Below are 9,693 nucleotides of genomic sequence, written 5' to 3'. Positions count from 1 at the left end.
GTAAGTCACTTGCACAGAGTCAGGCAGCTGGAAAATGGCAGAGCACAGCCTGAAACCAGGCCGCGGGACTCCAGGCTTGTGATCCAACCCAGAGCTGTGTCATGCCCCAGCTTCTCTCTGCCCTGTGTCCGTCTCATTCACATCTGTGTATTCTCTCTGTTCATTTGTAGCACCTGTAGGAAGGTAGGAGCAGGTGACACGGATCACTCAGGAGGATGTCAGTGGAACAGAGTCCCCCCTCTCTTGCTCAGCTTCCAGTCTCCTGGACCCCTGGTCATGCCGCAGTGAGCCCGGCAGGAATCTCAGGGGACCCACACCAGTTGCTGGTCGCTGGAGCCATGTCTGTGTGTGGCTGCCACAGGAACAGAGACAAGGAAGTCAGAGGCTGTGCGTAAGGTGTAGCAACGCTCAATCTCTCTCTTTCATACTTTTATGGAAATGTCGCAATGTGCCACTCTGTGCTTGGCCCTCAGAGTGAAACGCGCCACACACAATTTTGCCTCCTTTGTGCGGATGGTCCAGGTTGGGGGGCAGGTGTAGAAATGAGCGAGCTCAGCGGATGATGAGTACTGGGTTACAAGGAGACCTGGGACACTGTAGGAAGACAGAAGAGGGGCTCCCCACACAGCCTGGTGGGGGGTGGGGGGAGGAGCAGAGTCAGGAGAGGTTCCTGGAGAAAGTGAGAGCCAAGCAAGAGCTGATGCCCAAGTAGAAGTCGTCCAGGCAGAGGAGACAGTTTAGCCAAAGACCTAGAGGCAAGGAGAGCTGAGAAGGATGGCAGCCTTGAGAGGAGGCATCCTCGACTCCCCTCTCTCTCGCCCCACATCCAGTTCATCAGCCGTCTTCACGGTGCTTGGCTCCATCGCCCTGGGACGGCCACCCCCTACTTCTCTCCTAGATGCCTGGACTGGCACTGCTGCCTCCTGCTTCCACGCTTACCTACTGTTGGCCCCTTGGTGGCGAGAGAGATTCTTTGAAAACTTTAACTCAGATTGTACTACACCCCTGCTGAAGACCCTCCAGAGGTGTTCATCCCACTCAGAATAAGATCCATACTCCTTACCTGCAGGACCTGCTCTCTGCCGACCTCCTGCTTCCTGCTTCCTGCTTGCTCGCTGCTCTGCAGGCTCCCCGGCTCCCTGCAGCTCCCCAAACACACCATACACGTTCCTGCTTCAGAGACTTTGCATATGCTGTGCCTTCTATCTGGAACACACCCTTCCCTCCTGTTCACTCCATCACTTTGTCTGGGTTTTGGCTTAAATGTCACTTCCTCAAACAGGTCCCTCCTGCCCACGCTGTGCCCCTTCACTCCTGATCCCTCACCCAGAGACTCTGTTTATCTTCACAGCGTTGTCTGATTTCTGTCTGTTTCCCCTGGTGGAGGGTAAACTACAAAGGCGGGCACTTTGTTTTGCTCACTGCTGCGTCCCTGGCACCTGAAACAGTGCCTGGCAGATAGTAGGCACTCAGTAAACAACGGTTGAGTTAGTGACTATAAGAACTACAAGCAGCTCAGAGTGGTTGGAGCCCACAGCAAAAGGTAGGAGTGGGGAGAGCAGAGGACAGAGACCGTGCAGGACGCCCACGCCAGGTTAAGGTCCAGCATTTTACCTAAAGAGCATCTGGAGGCCAGGATGGGGTTCAACTGGTTCTGTGTGTGGATGACGAGCCCAAAGATCTAAGAAGCAAGTTATTCGATCATTTCTGTTTAGTTCATGAGCATTTCCTGATGCTCTGGGGCTGGTGATTCAGACTCAGATCCGACATGATTCCTGCCCTCAGTAAGGTCACAGCCCCGTGGGGGACACACGTAGACGCAAAAAGTTACAGAGTAGATGCAAAAGCATACAATGCAAGACCCAGATGCGGCAGTGATTAACTTTGGGAATGTTCAGGAAGGTAACATCAGAGGCGGGTTTTAAGGGATGAATAGGAGTTTTGCAAGTAAAGAAAGAAGGGTTGCCTAATGCTCCTACAAGAGCCAATGTCAAGGACATGGAGAAATAGGGGCCCCGTGCTTTGTGGTAGGGATGTGAAACGGTGCAGCCACTGTGGAAAAAATTTTGGTGGTTCTTCAAAATGGTGGTTCTTTTTCCTCTCCTAGATATATACTCAGAGGAATTGAAAATCGGGACTCAAACAAATACTTGTACACCAGTGTTCATAGCAGCAGCATCCACAACAGCCAAAAGGTAAAAGCAAACCAGTGTCTATCAACAGATGAACAGATAAACAAAGTGCAGGATGTTCGTACAACAGAATAGTGTTCAACCAGACAAAAGAATGAAGTTCTGATGCACACTACAACACGGGCAATATGCTAAGTGAAATAAGCCAACAGAAAAGGACAAATATTGTGTGATTCCCCTTCTGTGAGGTTCTAGATTAGGCAAATTCACGGAGACAGAAAGTAGAATAGAGGTTACTAAGGGCCGGGAGGAGGGGGAAATGGAGAGTTATTGATGAAAGGGTACAGAATTTTTGCTTAGGATGATGAGAAAGTTCTGGAAATAGTGGTGATGGTTGCACAATGTTATGAACGTACTTAATATCTCTGAATTGTACATTTAAAAATGGTTAAAATAGAGAGGCCAGAGAAGATCGGAAAGACGGTGTCTGTTTTCCTCATTGGGGAGAGCTCTCCAGCAGCAATGAGAACGCAGGCGAAAAGCAGTTGTGGTCTTCTCCTAGCCAAGAGATGCAGACAGATGCCAACGGCCAAGTTGATGGACTGGAATTGGAGAGCATTCCCATTCCCAGGAGCCAAAACTTCCCCTCTCTCCCAGTCTGCCTCAGCTGGCAGCAGGACTTTATTGCTCCAGATAATAGTTATTGTACATCTTCTTGACGCCCGTCACCGCTGAGTCATCTCCATGTATTACCTCATTTAATCCTCATAGCAAATCCCCAAAGTAGGCGTTGTTTTTGCCTTCCTCTCTCAGAAGAAGAAACTGAACTCAGAGAGGCAGTGGCTTGGCTGAGGTCACACAGCTTGTCGGTGGAATAGAGCCCAAGTGGATCTGAGTCCAAAGCCCATGCGGTGAGCTGCTCCCTCACAGAGGCAAGCTGATGCCTCAGAGCCTCAAATGCCTAAATGCCGCTCGTCACTGAGAGTTGCCCTGTGCCAGGCCCAAGGCCAGGAACAAATAGACACGATCTTCAGTCAGCTCTCAGCAACCCTGTGAGGGAAACGCTGTAAGTCCCACTTTGCAGATGGAGAAACTAAGGCCCAGGGAGGTGAAATGACTTCCAGATAGCACAGCGGGTCAGTGCTGGAGCCGGGACTCGCAACAGGTCTGTCTGCTGCAGAGCGCGAGCCCCTTTCTGCCGTGGCGCCTCTGCCCCCGAGGCCCCTCTTGCTTTCCCAGCCAGCTGGAACAGGTCCTGAACGAGAATCTGACCAGCGCGGGGCAAGAAGGGACACCTGTGCCCTGAGCACCTCCTGTGTTCAGGGTCCTGAACTTCACACTCATGACCACACATCTGGAGGCCGCTCTTGTCCTCTGCCGCCAGTGGAACAGGAGGTCAGTGGTGGGAAATGTTTTTGCCCAAATGAAAAAGGGAAAAATCTGAAACCTCAAATCACTGAAATCTTACCACAGCCACCACGGATCAAGTCCCTGCCGGGTGCTAGGTGCTTCTCCTAAACCAGCCCATTTATGCCTCACAACAATCCTATGACATAGAATCAGTACCTCAGTTTTGCTGATGAGGAAACTGAGCTCAGAGCAGTGCAGTTACTTACCTGAGGTCACGCAGCCAGTAAATGGTAAAGCCAGGACATAAACCCCAGTCTCTCTGCCTTGAAAGCCAGGACTCATTTTACTCATCACACTGCCTCTCAAAAGTCACCAGTCCTCAAATTCCTCAGGAGCAGCCTGGGCATCAGCAAGAGGACAGATCCACAAGGGATCTCAGATATTTGATCTGAAATGAGACCCTTGATCTGAGAACTGCTCCTCGTCCCATGAGCTCCATGAGGTACATCGCTCCTAATAATAGCTCTTAATAAGAAGTGAGCTTCTTTTTGCCAAAGGGGGAGATTAAATTGCTTTTTTCTCACTCTGTGCATCTTACAGTTTTTCCTAAATCCTATTGAACAGGCAAGTTGCTACCTTTTCTGCATTCATTCCACAAAATGCTACCAGAATGCCTGCCAGAGGCCCGGTTCTCTGCTAAACACTTACATGCACAGCTGAGAAGACAAAGTTCCTGCCCTCTGGAGACCCCAGTCTGGTGGGGCTGATAGAAAGTAAGCAGTTAATTTCAGTACCATGTGGAAAAGTCTGAGATAAGGGCAACTGTGGAATCACAAAGGAGAGGTACCCATCAACCTGGCTGATAAGGGAAGTCACCCCTGGAGCCTGAGGCTGGGTTTTGAAGGCTGAGTAGGAGAGCGCCATGGTGATCAGGCAAGATTCAGTGCAGAAGAAAGAAACCATCCCAGGCTTTTATTAGCAAAAAGAGAGTTAATGGAGGGAATTAGGAAATTTAACAATGTGTTGTGTGTATGGGGGGCGTCTGCTGGAGGAGCAGCCTGAGCCTCCAGGAATGACTCCCAGAACACTGTGCGACCACCAGCCACACAATCAGAAAGTCGCCAAACAGGAGGCCGTCCCTGTAGAGAGTGACTTCGAGAACTTGCCATGACTTTTTTTTTTTTTGAGAAAGATTAGCCCTGAGCTAACATCTACTGCCAATCCTCCTCTTTTTGCTGAGGAAGACTGGCCCTGAGCTAATATCCGTGCCCATCTTCCTCTACTTTATATGTGTGATGCCTGCCACAGCATGGCTTGACAAGTGGTGCCGTGCCCTCACCTGGGATGCAAACTTGTGAACCCCAGGCCACTGAAGCAGAACATGTGAACTTAACCACTGCACCACCGAGCTGAGCCCCATGACATTTTGATCCAGGCATCTGGAACCTGGGACCAGGGAACCACCACACTGCCATCACAACAGCCTCTCAACACCCATGGGGGTGGTCATGGTCTCTAAAATGTTGCTGCAGAAACATCCACACTGTCATGACTGCTCTTGCTAGAGGAAACAGCCTAAGCAGTACAAAGACGGCCTCCATCTCATTTCCATCGTCTAAATCTCACACAAGTCCAACTAAGTGGCAGAATTTAATTTGCATCCAGAACCCTAGCTGCAAGGGAGTCTGGGAAAATAGTTTTCATCTCTGCAGTCCAGGAAGGCAGATGAGACAGAAGTGGGGGAAGGAGGTGGGAATACGTGCTGAGGGCAAACAGGCACATCCACTGCATATGGAAAGGAAAGAGAAGAGTGTCCAAGGCCAGTGGACACACACATTGAGTTGCTTCTTCTGCCCCCATGCAGAGCCCTATTTCCAGGTCAACACTCCCCAGTGGTCAGGGGGCCACCTACAAAGCCCCCTGCCCTGTGGGCCAAACAGTCAGAGTGGGAGGCATCTGTCAAATGACTGAACCCAAACCGTCATTTGAGTGATGAGGAAACTGAAGTCCAGAGAGGAGGTGCTTCTGTCCTAAGGTCACACAGCCACTGCATGGCCAGCAGGTTGTAGAACTTAGTTGTTCCCATTGGATCGCTCTGTATTGCTCTCCCTCTTCACATTCTGGGGCTCACCTCGCCAGCACTGAGGCCTGGCTGGAGCCGGGGGTGGTGGCTGGAGCAGGTGAAGGACAGCAGTCCAGAGGAGCGGGAAAAGTTCATCCTCTGGAGTCAGACAGACCTGAGTTCTCTTCCTGGTTCTGCTCCTCTTAGCTGTGTGGCTTTGGGCAAGTTACTTTACCTCTCTGAGTCTCAGGTGACTCCTCTGTGAAATGGACAATGGTAGCACAGCGTTGTAATGAAAACGCAGCTAATGTATGTAAAAGGGCATACAGTAGGTACTCGCTAAGTGGGAGTTAGTATGATTAGTTCTACAATATTATTGTTAATTTATAAACTGCTATTATTATTAATAGCTAACCTTCCCCGGTTCATGATGAAAAATCTTTAAAGGTTTTACAGCAGTTTAATTTGCATTTCTTTTTCTTCTCCTACATCCCAGCAGCATCAAAAGACCTGCCCTGCAACTGCTTCCATCACCCTAGCCTGCCCACACTTGTCAATTTCTAACTAAACATCTTAGATGTCCTCGGAAATATACACCCAGGGACCCGCAAGTACCCTGAGGCCCACACACAGATTCACATCAAACACACACTGATACACACAGGCACAGATATGAACAAACACACACACACATCCTCAAGTACACAGACCCTCACCAGCACTCCAAGCCTCACACACAAACTCACAGAAACACAACCACACTCACACACACACACACACACAGCAGAAGCACACATGCAAACACATCTTCCGACATGTGCACCTCATGCTCTCCCAGTTCCGTGATGCATTTGCAAAGATTAAAAGTTGCAGGTGATGGACGCTGGGGAGCCCTGTTTCTGACTTCCCTTTGAATAACCAGTCAGTGACTACGCAGGACTCCTCCCGGCCCGCGCGGAAAGGCGTTTATCAGTCTAATTTGAGTCTCCAGCCTGGGTCCCATCTCTGATAAAGTAATTAATTTCCCATTTTAGCTTCCTCCTCTCTGAGTCATCCTTACCAGTCCCTGGAATAATGGCACTTAAGGAGGGTACTTTCTCCACACCCCAGATCCCTACAGAAACGTTCGGCTTCCTTGATGAGGCATTTACGTGCTGCGGAGGGTGCACGGAGCGACATGCTTTCCATAGTTGAGAAAAGTAAGTGGGAGGGAAAAATCAGACAATGCACGGTGCAGAGCATCATTTAACTGAAAACCCCACGGGGCTCCGCGGCAGCGTTAAATCACTCTGTGCCTCTGTGGAGGTGTCACAGAACAGGTTCTCGCCTCTACTTTCCCATTGAGAAAGGCAGTGTGGAGCAGAGGAAATATCCTGGGGTTTGATCGCTGGTTGGAGTCTAAGCGGTCATTTCTGGACCATGTGTAAGTGGGCAAGTTGCTTCCCTCTCTGCGTAACAGCTGCTTTATCAACAGAGTTCAGTGATGAAGAGCAAGGGCTCCAGAGTCAGACTACCTGGCTCTGCCCCTAACTAGCTGTGATCTTTGGCAAGTAACTTAACCTCTCTGGGCTTCAACTTTCTTATCTGTGAAATGGGAATAATAATGGCACTTACTTCATAGGTTTGTTGCAAGTATGAAATTAATATATGTAAGATGCTGAGGACAGTGCCGACTACATACTGAGCGCTTGATGAATGCTAGCTATTATTATTCTCATCACTGCTACCTTCCAAAACTGTTGGGAAGCTTAAGAGAGATTAAGAAGGAGCCTGTGCCATGGAAGGAGCAGAGACGTCAGGCGCTACCATTATCGAAGTTGGCTCTGCATATCCAGGAGATTAGTCGTTTTTTTAAAAAGCCAATTACAAAACTCCATGCTTGAGATCTAAGAAAAAAATAGGACTGCAAATGACTTGGGGTCAGACAGACTTGGGACTGAGTTCTATTTCATCTCTTAAGCACTCTGTGACCCTGGACAAGTCGCTTAGCTTTTCCAAGCTTCAGTTTCTCATTTGTCAAGTGAATAAATGTTACTCTGCCAACATCTCAAAGATGCTGAGGATCCTGTAGCAAAAAGTCACAGTGTGTAAAATTCCTTTGCAACCTAGGACCACCGAGGGAGGGACTCTCCTTGTTTGGCAGGATTTTGTTCAGGGATTTGGGAGTTTCCTTATCATCCCCACTAGGATGATAAGGAGTAAAGTCCCCATGCTGCTTTCCTCTGGGGACTGAACCTCATTGGCCGCAGCTTCTAAAGCACCTGTTTCTAAGTGTAGCCCATTCTAGACCACTGCTGTTCCTATCTCTCTAGAGGCCCTGTTGGAGAGCAGATAAGAGTCAGAGGGAAGCAGTTTTGCCTCAGCTTTTGCTGTCTGGAGCTTCTTACTTGCCTTTAGACATTCTTGTTCCATCCAGTGACTCATTCCTTCTTTTCCTCGGCTCCTAGATCTGAGACTTGCATTAGACAATGGTGTTTGGGTAGGTAGTAGGTACTCAGAAAATGCTGGCTGAATAAATAGTACATTGCTAACCCCTGCTGGCCTCCATTTATTAGATCTTTAGACACGGTGAGATTTACAGAGGCAGGAGCTCTAACTATCCGTGTATTTCTGAAGGCCTCCAATGCTGTGGCTTATCCATGGCAGGTTCAGTGGTAACTGTCATTTTTTAAGTGTTTCTTCTATTCTGAGTATCTTGCTTTGTCCTCCTCAAGACACAGGATCTGGTTTCTGTGTATTTACCCAACGCTTTCTGATGGCCCTTTGATAACTCTGCTCCACTCACACTCCACTCATGCCTCTTTGCTGTTCCTCAGACATGCCATCTTGTTTCCATGTCAGAACCTTTGCTTTTGTTGCTCTCTCTGCCTGGAACACTGCCCTTCTTCAACATTGACATATCTGATTCTTTCAATTAATTCACATCTATGCTCAAATGTCACCTCCTCAAAGAAGCCTCCCACGATCATCTTATCTAAAAGAGCATTCTCCACCATTATCTATCCTCTTTCCTGGAATATACTACACATTCACTTGTATATACATTTATTGTTTGTCTCCTCCACTGGAATGTAAGTTCCAGGAAGCCAGAGACCTTTCTTATAGTTTCTTTCTTTCTTATACTTGACTGTTTCTGGAGCTCCTATGACAGTGCCAGGTCATGGTAGGCACTCAATAAATATTTATAGAATGAATGAATGAACAAACACATTGTCACATGAAATACTGGTCAAGATGAATCCCTAGCCAGTTGGAACACTCACCCAGCTACAGACTGTCAGTATCAGGGCCTACCTCTCTCTGGCTTCCTCATAGCCAGTTCTGACTCAGAGCTGCACACATTCTTGGGTGACGGACATGCATGAAATTAGCTCGGGGAAGGTAGCTATGACTGCTGCCTTTTCCTTGCCCAGGAAGAGGTTGGGGAAAGGGTCCAACAATTTTAAAGAACTGTTTCAAATAGGGCCTTATAGGGCTATGGGCTCCCAGTACCTCCTCCATTGTAGAGATTATCATCCTGTGTAGTTATTAAGAAGGACACCTATCTGCCCAGTGTTTCCAGTTAGCAAGAAATGCCAAGTGGGGACTGCTGGAAAAAGAAATATCAGCTTTGGATTGCTAGATATGGCAAAATGAAGATGTCACTAATAGCAGTGAAAAGTTGGCTCATTTTCCCCCTCTCTGCTCCCTTCCCCTGGGCTCCATTTTCTGCCTCAGCACCTGCGCTGCCTCATGCCGAGTAGCAGAAATGTGCTTTTCAGCACCACGGACAGCAGTCGGCTGGCATCCGGCAAGGCAGAGGGAGCCAGAACTTGGCGCACCCATGCAGCCAAATAAATATTTACTGAGCACATCCCGGGGCCAGGCACACTGGAGAATACAAAGATGTATATGTCCTGACCTTCAAATAACTTAATCTCTTCAAATTGTCAACACTCCTAAGCCAATACAGCCTGGGCAAGACCCCATGAGTCCTGATACTTGAAAAGGGGGGAGAGTCAAAGGAAAATGTTTTCTTCTCCAACAAGTGTTGAACTTCTGCTGTGTGTTCGCATGTGTCATCTAATTTTCTCACTAGACTGCCACCCTTAAGAAGAACAGGTTCTGCAACGTTCTGTGGATTGGTATATTCCAAGTACCCAGCACACT

The sequence above is a fragment of the Equus przewalskii genome, chromosome 21, assembly GCF_037783145.1.
Source record: "Equus przewalskii isolate Varuska chromosome 21, EquPr2, whole genome shotgun sequence".
Classification (NCBI taxonomy): Eukaryota; Metazoa; Chordata; class Mammalia; order Perissodactyla; family Equidae; genus Equus; species Equus przewalskii.
The sequence above is the reverse complement of the archived record's forward strand: the minus strand, read 5'-3'. Positions refer to the sequence as shown.